Genomic DNA, 18,881 nt, shown 5'->3' on the forward strand with positions numbered 1-18,881 from the left:
AATAAAGGGGGATACCAGGACTGTACTAAATAAAGGGGGCTTACCAGCACTGTACTAAATTAAGGGGGATACCAGGACTGTACTAAATAAATAAGGATATCAGCAGAGTACTAAATATAGGAGGATATCACAACAGTACAAAATAAGGTAGGATAGCAGAACAGTACTAAATAAAGGGGGATATCAGCACTGTACTAAAGTAAAGGGGATATTAGGACGGTACTAAATAAAGGGGGATATCAGGACGGTACTAAATAAAGGGGGATATCAGGACGGTACTAAATACAGGGAGATATCAGAAGTGTACTAAATACGGGGGGACACCTGAACGGTACTAATTAAAAGGGTGATACCAGGACGGTACTACATAAAGAGAGATAACAAGACTGTACTATATACAGGGGGACATCAGGACTGTACTAAATACAGGTGGATATCAGGACTGTACTAAATACAGTTGGATATCAGGACTGTACTAAATACAGGGGGGCATCAGGACTGTACTAAATACAAGTGGAAATCAGGACTGTACTAAATACAGGGGGACATCAGGACTGTACTAAATACAGGGGGATACCAGGACTGTACTAATTACAGGGGTATACAAGGACTGTACTAAATACAGGGGGATACCAAGACTGTACTAAATACAGGGGGATACGAGGACTGTACTAAATACAGGGGGATACGAGGACTGTACTACATAAAGAGAGATAACAAGACTGTACTTAATACAGTGGGATACCTGGACGGTACTAAATACAGGGGGATATACCAGGACTGTACTAAATACAGGGGGATACCAGGACTGTACTAAAAACAGGGGGACACGTGGACTGTACTAAAAACAGGGGAACACCTGGACTGTACTAAATACAGGGGGATATCAGGACTGTACTAAATACAGGGGGATATCAGGACTGTACTAAATACAGGGGGATACCAGGACTGTACTAATTACAGGGGTATACAAGGACTGTACTAAATACAGGGGGATACCAAGACTGTACTAAATACAGGGGGATACGAGGACTGTACTAAATACAGGGGGATACGAGGACTGTACTACATAAAGAGAGATAACAAGACTGTACTTAATACAGTGGGATACCTGGACGGTACTAAATACAGGGGGATACCAGGACTGTACTAAATACAGGGGGATACCAGGACTGTACTAAAAACAGGGGGACACGTGGACTGTACTAAAAACAGGGGAACCCCTGGACAGTACTAAATACAGGGGGATACCAGGACTGTACTAAATACAGGGGGGATACCAGGACTGTACTAAATACAGGGGGATACCAGGACTGTACTAAAAACAGGGGGACACCTGGACTGTACTAAATACAGGGGATACCAGGACTGTACTAAATACAGGGGGATACCAGGGCTGTACAAAATACAGGGGGATACCAGGACTGTACTAAATAAAGGGGGATATGAGGACAGTACTAAATAAAGGGGGATACCAGGACTCTACTAAATACAGTTGGATATCAGGACTGTACTAAATACAGGGGGATATCAGGACTGTACTAAATACAGGGGGATACCAAGACTGTACTAAATACAGGGGGATATCAGGACTGTACTAAATACAGGGGGATACCAGGACTGTACTAAATACAGGGGGATATCAGGACTGTACTAAATACAGGGGATATCAGGAATGTACTAAATACAGGGGGATACCAGGACTGTACTAAATACAGGGGGATACCAGGACTGTACTAAAACAGGTGGATATCAGGACTGTACTAAATAAAGGGGGATATGAGGACTGTACTAAATACAGGGGGATACCAGGACTGTACTAAATACAGGGAGATATCAGGACTGTACTAAATACAGGGGGATACCAGGACTGTACTAAATACAGGGGGATATCAGGACTGTACTAAATACAGGGGGATATCAGGACTGTACTAAATACAGGGGGATACCAGGACTGTACTAAATACAGGGGGATACCAGGACTGTACTAAAACAGGTGGATATCAGGACTGTACTAAATACAGGGGATATGAGGAATGTACTAAATACAGGGGGACACCTGGACTGTACTAAATACAGGGGGATACCAGGACTGTACTAAATACAGGGGGATATCGGCCTTAAGCATACTAGATTTTATGTCAATTTGTAATACTTTTACAAATCGTCCTGTTCAGTAGAAGGTTGGTTAACAAAGTAATCTACAATAAACACAATGGTGATTGATAACTTCACACAATTGTAGATAAAGCGCCAAAAACCCATATTTACATATCCAAAGAAATGTCTGCAATAAGCAGATTCGATTGTACGATTCTGACTATGTCATGGTCATGTGTTTATGAATCACTCTCAAATAGTGATAGTACCAGGCGAAGAGGTGAGCGTATCCTGCCCCACCGGTGGCACCCGTCACAAACACATGCAAAAACAAGTCAATTGTTCACCTGAAAAAACATGGGAACATATGGTCAAAATAGGGATTGCATTGGATATAATTTTTGTCACTGATACGTCAAATTTTGAAATGTCCTCCACATGTCTACCATGCAACTTTTAAAAACTTTACCGAGGCCTTGATTTTTATAACCGTGATCAAACGACTTCTGAGCAAGAGTCGTATCTCTCTTGAAATCTTGGAAGAAAGAGCATGCTCGATTCTCGAATTGGTTATTTGATTGTAATTGAACGATATCAGATCATCGCTATACCTGAAGCTCAAGTTACACTTCTTGGCCAAGTTATCTTGTTTTGACTTTGCCAATCCGAGGGGAACTTCCAAGTCATATGCATAAAGAAACAGATCCGTAAGAAGGGGAGCACAATTAGTGCCAATGGTGATGCCTACTTCTTGCCTTAATGTCTTACCCCTACATTTACATAGATGTGATCAATGAGAAAGTTCAGTATTTCACATCTTGTTTTCTCAGTAAACTTCAGATGGCCCTTGCTTTCATTTCTCAAAATTTGTCCCGAACCTCTGAATATAGGTACGTTACTGTATCTGTGTACACCGCGTTTTGTAACAAAAGTCTGGGGATCAAAGAACGAAGTTAGTTTGTCATGTGAGATAGTGGTGTACAAAGTTGAAAAATATAATGTTTTGACAGAATGGAACTTGGTTCTTTTCTAAGATTGGAAAAAGTCAAGCAAATACTTTGAGTTTTTAAGAATCTGCTTTGGATTAATTCCACGTGTCTCAAATACGTTCTGTGAAAGTCCTCCCTTGATCATTTTAAGACTTACGGTTACTCTTTGAGACAGGGAATCCTGGACCCAGCCATATATCTCTTTATGGAGCTTTGGAGTCCAGTACAAAAGAGGAATGGCGATGTCTTCAGGTTTTAGAGTCAAGTCAAAAGCTGACAGTACTAATTTATGGTTATTGCAGATTTCTTCCTCAGTTAACATACTGGCCTTATATATGGCCTTATTTGATATGTCATTTATACCAAGTTCTTTGATCAAGCAAGTACTGTAGTGATTCTTACATAAAATGGTTATGTTATTTGAGGCCTTGTCGGTGGGAAACTACAAACTTTTCCTGTAGGACAGCCAGACTTTGGAAGACTTGCTGGCTGGGCCATGATGGGTTTATTCCAACTCCGTTTCCTCTTTTTAAGTTTATGCATTCTACCAATGCCAACATCACGCACTGACTTAACCCACTCTGAAAGACATTTAACAGGTTCCTCTTCTCTTTTGGCCCATTTTTTTGCATATTCTTCGACAGGTTGTTATTGTCAACAATAGAAAAGTCACCTGTGATTATATGACCTGCAGGTTGATAGCAGGAGTCTTGGCAGCCACAAGTAGTGGAATTTACATCATGAGCTGCCAAGTCCAATTTCCTATAATTGAACAACCTGGATGAAATTGTGTTCGTATAGGAAAATGAAATTGTTGGTGGTTCCTGAAATTTGAAGTCCCATTACAGGTCACGTCAGAAGATCCATTCGCGAACTGTGACCGACAAATGAAATGACTAACAGGAAGTCAACGTTAGTCACTAAGAAAGCAGCTTTCTTAAGCTTTGCGTTCCAGTTTCAAACTGGCGACTTCCATTCCAGACTATGCTTCTTAAGTTATTTTGAATAAGTCATACATTCCGTAACAGTTGTTTTGTGTTAAGCTTTAGAAGTTGAGTGATCAGAAAACATATTCCGCTTACAATGTAACATAACAATATGAATATTTCTTTTTTCATTTTTTATTACGTGTTTGTATCGTTATCTATTAATTTAGTTTATCCAACATACTCGTTAATCCGACATAATCATGTGCAACCAACCATGTCGGATTAACGGGACGTGACTGTTTTGGGGGACATTTTCGGAAACTGATCCTTGTCTGAGCATGTTCCTTAAATTTAAAGGATCAATTCCCTTATTTGCAAATTTCGAATTCAAGAAATTGCGGCCTTTGTCTGACTTAGTGGAGTCTGTTTCTGGTTTGGCTATACTCTATACTAGTCGATACTGTGGGCTCTTACACTGCATCCACACTGTCGGGTATGATGGTACACAACCACCCGATCGCCATAAGCCGGAGAAGCATCTGGTATTGAGCAGCTAGTCTGCTAGTGACGTTGTTAAACATACTCACTCAGTGCAAGACATAGACAGCAAGCTACACCCAGTACTGCACAACACAACCCACAGGAGGCCGCCATGTTGGGTTAAAGAGGAAGTAAATCAACCGACTCTTTTCCTCATGTATTTCTGTGTGTCAAACAAACATATGTGTATTTGAAATATGATGATATCTTTGTCACTGGATTGGACATTTATAGAACATAATGTAATGATATATGGCTTAGCTGATAACCAGCACATTTAACAATACTCCATAGTAGGTAGTAGAAATTTATTACCATGTGTTAACTGAAACAGATTGAAAATTGATTAAACCTCAATGCCGAGCTGAATAAAAAACTGATAGCTCTAGATAGACAATGAGTCTTTATTGAAGACACAAAATCTGATATTCTGAGGGGGCCTGGGAGTTGTTCGAAAAACATTAATTGTCCTCGAAAATTCTTGAAAAACATAATTATTCTCCAGACTGTTGAGCGAGGTGCACGTGCGAATGGCTCAGGAATTGTCTATTTAAATACGATTATCAAAACTATGTTGTTTTTAAACAGTTTAGATGCAATGGTTATTTAAATGTTGGCCAATAGGTCTGACTACTAAAAGCGAATGATTAATTGTTAACTCACCGATGCTCGTGATGTCAATCACTGGATTGTCTGGTCCAGACTCGATTATTTACAGACCGCCGTCATTTAGCTGAAATATTGCTGAGTGCGGCGTTAAACAACAAACAAACAAACAAACAATACTAAATACTAAGCTGGATGATTGTGGGATGTGACGTAAAACAATAATCACTCACCCGAACGCATGGAAAGCCGCTAAAGTGAACTTGATAATAAGGAAGGTCAATCCAATAACACGATCTTCCTTGAGCAAACCTGCTGTGCCCGGAATACAAACTCCAATCCTTTTATCCTCGAGCGCATTTACAAAATATGTACACACTATTACAATGGACATGTATACGAGGAAGCGGCTTAAAAAACCATCTTTACACGTTTTTCATCTGAACTTTTTATTAACTAAGCATAATGACGCATGCGGAATAAGTGTGTGCAGATAGTTAATACATAATAATATTATAATCAAGTGGCTAATCATGATCAATATGTACGATGTTTGTAGTAAAACTTCAAAACATTTACATTTGCAAACGAGTGATGTAAGTGTTCATCTTGTAGGGCATTGAAGCAATGTGTCGAAATCAGCACTAGCAGTACAAGAAACATGGATGTCTACACAAAATCATTCCAATATTCAGTTAATATTCAGGTAAATGCACAGAAAGGATTATACCTATATTCCCTGTCAACAGAGAGTATTAGTCGCCTGACAGTTACGTGTGTTTGCTATGGGTGCCATTGGTGGGGTAGGAAACGCTGAACTTTATGCGAGTGCCACTGATGGTGCAGGGTACGCTCACCTTTTCGCGAACACACCTGGTATCATTATTATTTATTAGTGATTAATAAACACATGGTACAATCGACTCTGCATTTAGTGGAGATTTCTTATGAATATTGAAAAGGTTTCTTCGCTTCCATTTGAATTATTCAATCAAACAAAACGAACATCTTCTTCCAGCTACAGCTACACTGGAGTACAAAAAACTTCCTTTCATCCCAAATGCATTAGCAATGCGACGGTGATGGCAATAAATACCGATCACAAAAAGGTTTGTTAACATCATGTTGTCATGAATAAACTGTTAGTTGCTATATCTGAATCTCAACATCGAGGTCGGGGTCACCGCTACCGCCTAGAACGTCAAAATCGTCCGAAATCACAAGTACCGGATTTCCTCTATTAAACGTGTATGAGTATTAAATATAGAAATTCCAGATGTTCGTGCTTATCAAAACTCCTTTATCCACACAAGATCTTTCGCCGTTCAACGGCTCTTCAGGTGTAATGAAAACTTTAATTTACATTGTAGTCCTAGGCGACGCATAACAGTAGTATTTGTGGCGCCATAATGCCTCTGATGAAATAGTGACAATTGACCTTTTTCACACTTCGCTACTTCCGGTTTGAAAGCGAGGCTTGGAGAGCAGAAGGTGAAGGCTGGATAGCACATGAAACACACGGAGATGTCAACAAGGCACGCAATCGGGACAAACTGTGACAATTTAACCATCCCGGTACATTTATCGTAAGTATTGAACATTATTCTTATTGACAAACTATTCTACTGTTATCTGGTCTCCTTACCGATATAAATTTGAGTCTGGCCGTTCTGCTATGATTTCAATTTAAAATATCCATGACCACCTAACTCCCAGTGCAGTTTATGGTAGCTGAACAGACTTAATACAAATGCTACTGAAATCTTGTAAAGAATAATTCATTGTTTACACACCATTAAACTATTTATTGTGAGTTTAAATAACTTTGCGGGTTGTATTTGAAGTCGAAATATTCACCTTTTGACCATATCTAGATATATGTCAGAAACTAACTTAATTGATATAGGCCTATGTTGATATAATGTATCAAATTGAAACCTACTGAGAATTTACAATCGTAACAAATCAGAATTTTGCATCAGTTGCGTATTTGATGTAAATTGTAATGGACTCAAATGCATTCCAATAAAATATTAGACGTCTAGATCTACTTGTGCTGTTGTGATTGTGAACAGTTGTTATTTTGATTGTCAATGTTGTCAGATTAGATAGCATGAGGTGTAATATTTCAACTGAATTATTACATAAAGGATGTGTAAATATTTGAAGTAAAGTACAGTTTGATCTGCAATTTTGGTAACAATTAATATTTCTACCAAAATGATATTTACTTTACTGTACCAATTTAATCATGTCATGAAATGAACAAAAACCCAACTAATTAATGTCCAGTAAATGTTCAATCAACATGTGATCTTTATATAATTTACAGAAACAGATAACTCTTTAACAGTTTGTATTCAAATATTTCAAATGCATAAATTGATATTGACATTACTAAAAACTTAAAGTATAAACAGAATTATTTTTAATTCCCATGCGTATTGCAATCATAACTCATTAATTCCCTTTGTTTAATTGTGAAACCCATCCGGTTTTATGTCCACAAACATGTTTTGAAACTTTTAAAACAAAAAGGATTTCTTTTGTGCAAGCAATTGCCATGTATTATTGATTATTTATCATATCAATTTATATGTAAGAATATAGTTTACTGTGTCATTTTGCAATAATTATATTGTTATGATGTAACATTTTACTATTGTTAACAATCTTTAGAACTTTAGTTTATTTCAATCAAGTCAAGTGGTGTGATTATTTTGATATTTTTTTATAATTCAATCAAAACGAGAAAAATAAAAAAATATAAATACATAGAAGAAATTTGTTTTCCTTGTCAAATAACGATGATAGCAAGAATTTATCTCATGCTCCTTGTATAGCATGCTCCTTGTGAAAATTCATTCCATTTCTTCTTCGAATATACCTTATATGATGATTTTAGGGAGACATTACTGACAGCTATCGATAATCTTGGAGGACAAAAAACTCTACATAGTATTCTTTTTGGTGATCCAAACTTAGATGTTTTCCTGAATACAAAAATATTCTTGTCTGTACACAAATTTAGAGAAACGACTAACAGATTCAGTAGCTAGCATAGTATTGTTTCCAAACTGTTAATCATTAATATTGTTAAATCTATATTCAACACTAAAATGTATAATATTAGGATATGTATGAGATGCACACTGTCTTCACTTTCAAGCACATTGTACATATCCTTCATATGAGCACTGTATATATATTGTGCACTATGTTTCCACAATGTAAAGTTTCAACTGTAAATTGTTCATTTTCATTATGCAATATTATGTATAACTGTATATAGGGAGAAGGCGGTAATAAGTGCTGCCCTTGTGCCCAATCCCTTTGTCTTTTTGGACAATAAAATATGTTTAATAATATCTCATCTTGTGATCTGACAAAGTTAATATTTTCAAGTCAAGATATCAACTTAAGTAAACCACATGAAGAGATAAACATTGCATTTGACAAAATAAATTCAAGTCTTATATTTTCTTTGTGATCTTCATGACCTTACTCAGAAAACCATAGTGTCAATGAGGCAGACTGACTGTAGGTGTGACAAAACGTGATATTTCACCTGATTTTAATAAAAATCTTATTTATTTCACTCTAGCGAAAGTATGTTTTCAGCGTGGTCAGACTAAACAAAGTATTTCATGATTAAATACATACAGGTAATACAAATATCAAAACATGTTTCATTAAAACAAGAGTGAATTTCTGTGTGACATTGATATAAAGAGATGTAGTACACTGTCATTAAATTGATGCATCTGTTGAGTTTACTGTTTACAAAGAATATACTGTTTGAGTTTTAGACATATCAGATGAATTGATGCCTTCAAGATTGTTCTTAAGTAGCAAATGTTACACACTGTGATTAATTTTCCTTAAACTTCTCTATTTCAGAAGAATGTTGTTTTCTAAATAAGCAATATTTTGAGAGAAGGTGAATAAGCATTGTTTATAAAAAATGTTATTGAAGTAGGAATATTATTACAATATTATTGAATTATTCATTTCAGGCCAGCGAGTCAACACAATGAAGTACTAGTATCCAGGTGACGGATGTCTGGAGGAGCTTTCCGCTGACAGTAACACAATGGTTACAATGTGCATCCTGTCAAAGGACGAGGAAGTGAAAAGCCTTATTCACTCACAAAACAACATGGCCAATATTTATCAGACACTTAAAAAGCACATTGTACCATTTGTTTACAAGCAAGAAAATTATTTTCTCCTGGAATTTAATTAGGTGCTTTTGACTGACAAAGACACCCAATCCATTTTAAGTTTTGAAAACTTATATTGTGAGAAATAAAGATATGAAAATTTTAGTTTGTTTTTCTTTGTTAAATATGAGAAATCCAGATTGTTCCATCAACATAATTTGTGCCAATACATATATTTTATCTTGGCTTGATTACCAATTGAAGTTTATTCCATTTTGTCTTTTGTTATTTTATTTGTACTCATATCTGATCAAGACATTTTCAAACTATTCAGGATAAATGTATTAGTAGCTTCCTTTTGATATACAATTACCTATCATCAATTTTTAGTTTCCTTTAACTTGTTTTAAACAGTTCACACATTATTACTTTTGTCGTGCACGGTGCAATCTCAATCGGCAGTAATCAGTTAAGTAAGTGATGTTTGAAGAACAAGTAAAGTATCATCTGTTTATTGTACACACTGAATAGAGTTATCGCCCCTTCTGAATATTTATTTTGACACACGAATTATTTTCATAATTAACATTGTAATATGTTAAAATGAAAATCATAGCAGAAAAAGTGTCTTTTGTCAACTGGACTCATGGCAAAACGATAGCGCGTTGTGCAGCAAACACCACTATGAAACGTGAAATAAACATGATCTCGATCTTGATCTCGAGTTCGCCAAGCCACGCATTGACTGAGCAATTTTGCAAAAGTACATTGACGTGTTTCATGGTATGCGGTTTATTTACGATACCCAACTTCTGTCATTGAATGTACTGTCACATTGTACCTATATGCCGACGAGGTTATGATAAAACAATCTATTTCTGAAATACGTATCTCGAAATGCACTTTTCCATTCACTTCCGGGATCCTGACAGCAAAATGCAAATTCCAGTGTGTTACAGGCATATTTTAGTTGGACCTCACGATTAAATGCGAAATATCTTATGTATTAGATACAGAGGATACCATTTTTTGTTTGTTTGAAATGTCCACCAGTGAAATGCACAACATGCTGTCTGTTCCCTATCAGCTGATGCGACTCACACTGCATGGAGCTATGCTCTCCAAGCCTCGTTTTCGATCCAAGATGGCGAAAGTGTGAAAAAGGTCAATAGAGGGAGAAGTAAAACGTAGTCCTAGGCGACAGCCAACGTTATGCTTTTGACGTCATAAAGCATATGACGTCATAGCTAGTGATAGTTCGGCATTCTATGAAACTAAAGTGAATGAATTGTTACAAGACCGGGAATTCTATCGGGAAACTAACGACCAAGAACATGCTGTAGTACAGAAAATCAAAAAGCACACAAAACGCTATTCTAATCAGCTCCATGAAAAGGAACAAGATTATTTATGTAATTACAATCCCCAGAATGCAAACTTTTATGGACTGTCAAAAATACACAATAGTCAAGAGATAAACTCAGCTGTTAAGGAACAGAATTGTGAATATGTGAAAATCAATAACCCTGAAGACCTATTTTTCAGAAAAAGTTACGGTTTACAGCAGCGTTTTGAAGCGTCAGTCTGGAATCAAAGAGGCCCAAGGCGTTGTGTTGAAAATTAAATTCAAACAGAAATAGACATCAGCCTCTTATAAAAGCAAAAACTGTCGGAAAAAAAACGAAACGCAAGAAAATGAGAGTTTGGTTCAAGCTGCATAACGGATGTGCGTCTTGTATACATGCAGGTTAACATTATGGCGTTTTGTGTGCTGTATCTATGCTGACAGTCTTACATCACTGTTTCTATCCCACATGACACATTTACGGAAACACTTCCCTCTTTGACCCATAGGACATTTATTGCTTAACATGGTGACCATAGATGTAGTTACATCTCCATTTTCAAAGGTTCAAGACAATTTGTCAAAAGCGAAAGCAAACACGAAAGTTTAGGCAAAAAGTAGGGGTCCCCATGGGCACCAGGTTTGCTCCCATCCTTGCTGATCTGTGTCGTTATGAATGTGAATTGGAATATCTGATGGGATGGGTAAAATTAAAAGACTTGGGAATTTCGCCAAGACGTTTAAGTCAAATAACCGATTCTCTAGAAAAACTAGGAATAAAAGACACAGTGAAACTGCCTCATCTCTTTACATCTACGAGTACATCTATACATGAACATTCAGAGTGACAAAACCCTATTTACATGACTATATGAAAGAAGATGACTTTAACTTTCCAATCGTCAATTGTTTCTTCATGTCGAACAAAATTCCAGCAGCTACAACCATTTCACTTGCTTTTGCATGTGTTTGTGATGGATGTCACCGTTGAGGCTCTTCATCGTTTCGCGATCACATGGTAACCAGCTATTTGATAGTGACTTGTAGCTTATGCTTATGATATACTGGTATCCGGAATCGTACAATCATTTTCATAGTAAGGAAAAGGGTCTTGTGGCTTTTCTTAAACATGAAAAGATGACATACCGTGAAACGATTGTACAAGGATGTCGATGTAGTGCAAGCAAGGAGTCGATCAAAGCCATCCCACTGTGATCTCGAACACTTCCTGTCAAGTGGTGATGCTGAATAGTGAAAGTTGCATTGTCCTCCTGTAGTGACAACAGTGTACAGATCATCTACACACGCAGGAAGAACATACACACATGCTTAAGGAATTGATCAGAATAATTTATAGTTTTGTTTGGTCAGTAGTATATAGAAATCAATAGCAACGTAGGTATACAAACAAAATCAAAAGACTTTAAATTAGAACTTATGATGAACTCTGTCTTAATGTAACTTCTACTTAGCTCAAAAAAAGGATTACTTTTGAAACGAGATCAATGGTGTCGACGTTTACGTCATCCATTGCTGTGAGTCTTGATGTTGTGACAAAGAATTCTGCAGACGCAGTAGTAGTAGTAGTAGTAGTAGTAGTAGTAGTAGTAGTAGTAGTAGTAGTAGTAGTAGATGGAATTAAAAGAAGCAGCAATGGATTCAAACACAAATGACTTACAGTTTTAAGGTGTCAATGTCAGTGTTAATTTTGGTGCTGGTTCTTTACTCCTGGATGGTACAGAAATGAGTGTCAGCCAAGCGAAGTGACTCGGTGAAAGGCAATCTGAACGATCACTGCATCGAGGCTAAGTGTGTTGAGAAACTTTGTAGAGGCCTACCCAAATCTATTACCTTATTAAATAGGTCTCTCAAATAGGGAGCTGGGAAAGCACCCGATTGAAAACATTCAGGAGGAATATCGTCTTCATCCGCTGCCTTGTTCCATTTTAACTCAATAAGGAAAGCCCGAATGGTATGATGAACATAAAACTTTTCATGGATATATTGTTGTCTTAAATTATCATAGGCTTTGCAAATTAACAAAAAGTGGTATTCAGTTTCCACATAACAAATATTGCATAATTTACAAATCCTCAAGTTTCTAGGTACATTGTTATATCTTCCCGTTTCAATATATAAGGAATGCGAACTGCAACGAAAACGAGCTATTGCCGATCTAAATTTACCAATAGTTACAGCAGATATATATGATTCAACACAAAATGACACTTTAAATAATGAATAATGATACATTTTAGAGCTTCCGAAAATTGCTGAATGCCAATCCTGTTCATAAATACATTTTAGACGTGATACAAATTCAGTAATAAACAAGTTTGGGGAATCAACACCCTGATTTTCCTAAACATAGCCAAACCCAAATTTATATAAGAGCAACTTGATTTTAGACACCCAATTACATTTACCATTAGAGGCTTCAAGAAACAACATAGTGTAGCTCTTTTAAGGGTAACGGGAATCGGGCATATTTAAAATCTTACACCAATATGAAATGCAGCGTTGATAAATTGAGATATATAAAGGATATCGTCCACATTCACCCCGGACAGTATGGTCTGATGTGGAGGCTTTAACACCTAATAAGTGCTTACAGGCTAACAAATGGACAAATTCAATTTCCTTGTAATTATCTACTCCCCAAATTTCCGATCCATATAATAGAATCGGGGCCACTTTGGCATCAAATATCCTAAAAAATACATTATAATCATAAGGTTTCACATTCCTTAGTGATTTTAACACACAGAACAAAACTTTTTTAGCCTGTAATGATGCATTAGGTACATGTTTAGTCCAATTTAAGTTCTTTGTAAACGTAACACCTAAATATTTAGACATTCTATAGGACTATCTCCATAATACCATTGTTCATGTTTAGACAAAACTCCACCCTTTTTAAACACAACAATTTGTGTTTTATCAAGATTTACAAGATTACAATAATCTTTGAGAAAATTAATATGTTTCTGTAAACCGTAGAGAGTATCAGCAATAAGAGTGATGCCATCAGCAAACAACAAGAGAAACAACTGAAACAACGCTGGATGGAACTGAACTCCTGGTGAACAGCCTGAATCAGTTTCTTTTGCTAAGTCATTTATGAATAAATTACATAGAAAGGGACTGAGGACACATCCCTGACGGACACCACGCCTACATTCAAAACATTCTGATAAATGGTTATCATATTTAACACAAGAAAAAACACATTTATAGATAGACCGAATACTGTTAAACATTTTAGGTGAAACTCCATTTTCATTTAGAACATTCCATAGTTTAGATCTGTTAATACTATCAAATGCTTTGGCGAAGTCTACAAATAAAACATAGATCTTACCCCTTTTCTTACCCAAGTACCGTTGAACAACTGACTTGAGGATAAACATATTATATGTTGTAGAGTAACCAGTGCGAAACCCTGCCTGTTATTCAACTAATTTATCATACGCCTCGGTCCAAAACCGTAATCTTGTATTTAGAATGGAAATGTAAGCTTACAAATACTCAAAATCGTTATGCCTCTATAGTTGGATGGCGTGTCCATATCACCTTTCTTATGTAAGGGAACTATCACACCTTGAGACCAACGAGAAGGAAAGTAAGCTGAATCAAACATAACATTAAACAATGGAGTCATAAATGGTATCAGGATATCCTGTGCACTTTTAAACATTTCAGACATCAGACCATCATTACCGGGAGACTTACCCAATTTCAAACCAGCAATAGCGTCAATGATATCTTGTTGTTGAATAGGGGCATCGAGACAATGAATCAAAATTATCAGCTGTAGTATTATTATCATCATCATCAACAACACAATCTAAAGAACTGAATATGTCCTTGATGTAACTGAAACACCGATCCATACTAATAGTATGTCTAGACACAAGAGACCTGCTGGACAAACGCTTCAGTGATGACCACTGCATTTTTGTGGTATTGGGTAAGATCTTGAATTCTTCTAACATTTCAACAGAGATAGCCGTACTGAGAGCATAATATAAACGGTATCTCTGTTCCTCGCCTAATTCATGAGCAATTGTTGTATATAGTGGCATTTCAGACTTGTGAGGGGCATTAGACTCAGTGTATATAATAGTTTTCAAAACACTGACTATAGGCAAATTATCGGACTCCGTTCGGGACTTTACCTCAAAACTGATAATACTGGAAAACGTATCAGTTGATGCTATAAATAAACCACTGTACTACATCCTGTGGATGAAATAAAAGTAAGGTCGCGGGGTTTGTCAAAAGCTGTTCTTCCACTGACAATGTGAGTACCCAGAACCTTGCACAGATCCAGTAAATGTCTGCCATCACTGTTGTGTATTGTGTCATTAGATTGCCGCAGACAAGAACATTCATCAAACCTGTAATCATGACAACACGGAGATAATCAGATTCGTCATTAAGCACAAAGTCAGGTTCACTCGCCGTTCTGGCATTAAAGTCACCAAATAACAGAAACTTGCTTGGTTCTCCATTATCGTAGGGGAGGTCGGGTCCAACTCGAACTGTCCATTACCGTAAATTATCTGCAAGAGTTTATTTTCAAGAACAGCTATCCCGTTGTCATCTTTGGTGGAGTGTTCACGTGACCTCTCAGGGTGGATGTATACAAAACACACAAATACTTGTTGAAGGGCGCAGCCACTGGTAACTTCAAAGTTACCCAGTGGCTGTAAATTCTTTTAAAGCAAGAAGATATATTCCTCCGAAAGGAGACTGATAAGCCTCCGAGTATCTACCAACTCGCCGCCTCTTGGCATATGCAGTTATCAAAATGAGCGAAGGTAGTGTCCAGGGTGTATTGCGCATTAGGGAGCATTAGTTCAATAAAATATGTTATATCATGTGACCTACACAATTTAATAAAACCAGCATCTGTTAATTTGGACGTAAGTCCACACACAATCCATGAGCATATACTTGTGTTACGTACATTGTATTGTATTTGATGTGCTTAACTTGATATCATCCTGAGGAGAAACTGATACATTGGGGCCACTGCCATCCTGCTAATCCGAGTTAGAGTTAGACGTGCCAACATGAGGTGTTGCGTACCGACGTCTGGCAGCTCACCACCAGAGGGTAGATTTCTGTTCGACCAGTGGCGACGTCTGCCAACTTGACGTATGCCCTTAGCCTCCTCATCAAAGACGAAAACGTCCCCGTCGTTAATTACAAGTTTGTTATAGCTCATGTAAGCGGTCTCATTTTCGTCCCTCGCCTGTTTCATTAATGGGAACTACTGCTGACGACTCCACCTCTCTCTCTCAGTAAAGTCCTCAGATATACTGTGACATTTGTCAAAGAGGCGTTTAGCCGTGTCGACAAGGAAAGTTTATCCTTATAGAATGAGAAACGCTCTATTACTCGCCTACTCCCGTATTTCGATTGCAAAAGATGTGCTCTATCAATGGGAACAGTTTCCATATTTTCCAAATACAGTTTCCGCATTAAAAACGTTCCTACTTATTCTTCCGTTTTTGTCCGATGTTTCACCCTTCTCCACACTCAGGCCGTGAATAATGACGTCATCACGTCGAGACTGTGAATGATGACGTTATTACGTCGAGACTGTGAATAATGACGTTATTACGTCGAGACTGTGAATAATGACGTCATCACGTCGAGACTGTGAATAGTGACGTTATTACGTCGAGACAGTGAATAATGACGTCTTCACGTCGAGACTGTGCCTCTAAGTTTTCAGTCTTAGACTCAAGGAATTGCACTCTTAATACATCGATGTTAGATTGAAGCACTCGTAACTGTTCATTGAAGTCACTCGCAAAACGATGGAAGTTGTCATTCAGGCTAGTCAGCTCCCCTCAGGTGGAGTATAGTGTTATGGCGAGGTCTGGCTGTGGAGAGTTTGTAAACGGTCACGTTAGTTGCAGATAATCGCGTCTGCATTCTGTCCCTTGCGCTGTGTGGTTGTGTCGGGGTCCTGGGAGCAGGATTTGTTTCAACATCACCTTACAACCAACAACGTTCGACAGTACATGGTTAATCTCAGTGATAGACGTGTTCTCGTAGGTGTCCGTCAACGGGTCGTGTACACTCATGGAGGGCGTGTTGTTCATGCCGCAGTCACCAGGGGTACAGCTGCATTACGACGCACTGAATGTTTGGGTAAAAACAAACCAGCCTTTGATGGCATAACTAAGAAATAAACGACTCGTGGTCGTTGTTTATTGTACAATAAAACGCTGAGCCCCTCATGGTATATTCTCCTTGCAGTGTTTCATTGTACGATAAACTATGGCCACGAGTCGTTTATTTCTTATGACACATTAACATCATGTACAGCCTCTTTAAGGATGTTTAAAAATATTTACCCAAATTGTAATAATGATGACTCCTCAATAGAATCCGACCTCGGAAATGTCGGACAAGTCCATTATAGGAACAGGTGTGTTAAGTTTGGTATTGCCCGCATAATCTCACAATTTCCACGTCAATCATCTGTACATAATGCTTCATCTTGCATCATATAAAATGGACACCTATCTTCATTCTTCTATAACGAAAGGGGATACGTTGCAGGAACTTTGGGAATAATGATTCGTGATAATAATGCAATAAAAGGTATGAAACTAAACAAGCATGAAAAGCTCATATCCCCCGCCAAAATGGCATGTCCGGTTGTGTGCAATGTATTAGCTCCTGTGAACTATGTTCACTGGAAAGTCAAAGTCGTTGCCAGGGAAACTCGAAAAATATTTTGTTTAAAAATCCCAAACTATCAAAAGGCACCTGTTCACCACTAGACTTATCTTTGTGCCACGTTTAGTTGAGATATCATTCATGGTTTTTGTGTTCTGCTCCGGAAACGAAATGTGACGGAGGGACGGACAGATGGACGGACGGAGGGACGGACAGATGGAAGGACAGAAGGACGGAAGGGCGGACGGAAGGCACCCATTCCTATATCCCCCTTCCACTTCGTGACGGGGATAATAATGTGGAACATAAACTCGAACAATATGCTGATGATACATAAATATTTCTAGATGGACTGATGAAAGTTTAATCATTTAGTGTGACGTTAATTCCTCGAAAGGCACACACACTCTTTGAAATTTTAATAACGTCATCATAGCTGACCACACTCGTTCCATAGCAGTTTTGCAAAAATAGTTACAAAGCAAGAAACTTAGATCTACTTCAAATGAAATTTACAGAGGCAATACCACTCATTCTACTTTTTCCAGTATAACACATCAATCTAATCATAAGCGTTGGTGGCGATATAAGCCTGAAAATATGTTTAACCTTGAATTGAACTTGGACATGATACAAGCCTATAACCTCAAACTTTTCCGAGAACTTGGAATAAAAGGAATAACTAATGACCTAGCTCTGCTGTATTGTCGTCGCATTTGTACATTCTAATCTAATTATAAGTCATAATATTTTAAATAGACAAAATAACAGTTCGTAATGCAGGTTTGTTTACGTAGTACATATTCTCAACAACAAGTGCGTTTAGTTTCGAATGTGGGCCCACCACGAACTTTCGATTAGGCAAACGGAGTTAGCTCCCTTCTCAAAGCACCGATAATGCGGTTTCGCCAACAATTTACATTTACAAAATGCTGTGTTACTTGGGTACAACTCTAATATTCTGTTAAATCACAATATACTGGCATACAATTTTTAATTTATTTTTTTTTAAATCTGTACCTTTTCTCCTAATACCGATTGTCATATTTGTCCCACATTTGGATGCTATTGTTCGACCACTGCGTTTATCTGTGTTGCCCAGCTACATCAATGGTGAACAACTTACTCGACAAACGTCCCTCTCAAAAATAATGGGAGTCCTATATGTATCATGTTATCAAGTTGCGATCATATTCGAATCTCCAGAAATGATGTGATGATAGAACAATGTTTTATCATGAAAAAAAACATTCTTCGTTCTTCATTGTTCCCTGCGAATTATCGCGTAGCTATCTTATACAATCTCATTAAAATCAGATCTTAGAATTCGCTACCGCTAAACAAAGTTGTTTAGCACAGCGAGAACTAAGATCTGATTTTAATGAGATTGCTATCTTATATCAATAGTATTACACACACACCGACACAAGATTATTACATCACAAAACTTCACCTCTGCGATGTCACAACTGGTTGGTGCATTTGGTTTGCTGAACATTGATGGATT

This window comes from Haliotis cracherodii, unplaced genomic scaffold (genome assembly GCF_022045235.1).
Source record: "Haliotis cracherodii isolate W230 unplaced genomic scaffold, xgHalCrac1.p SCAF_16, whole genome shotgun sequence".
In the NCBI taxonomy this organism is placed as follows: domain Eukaryota; kingdom Metazoa; phylum Mollusca; class Gastropoda; order Lepetellida; family Haliotidae; genus Haliotis; species Haliotis cracherodii.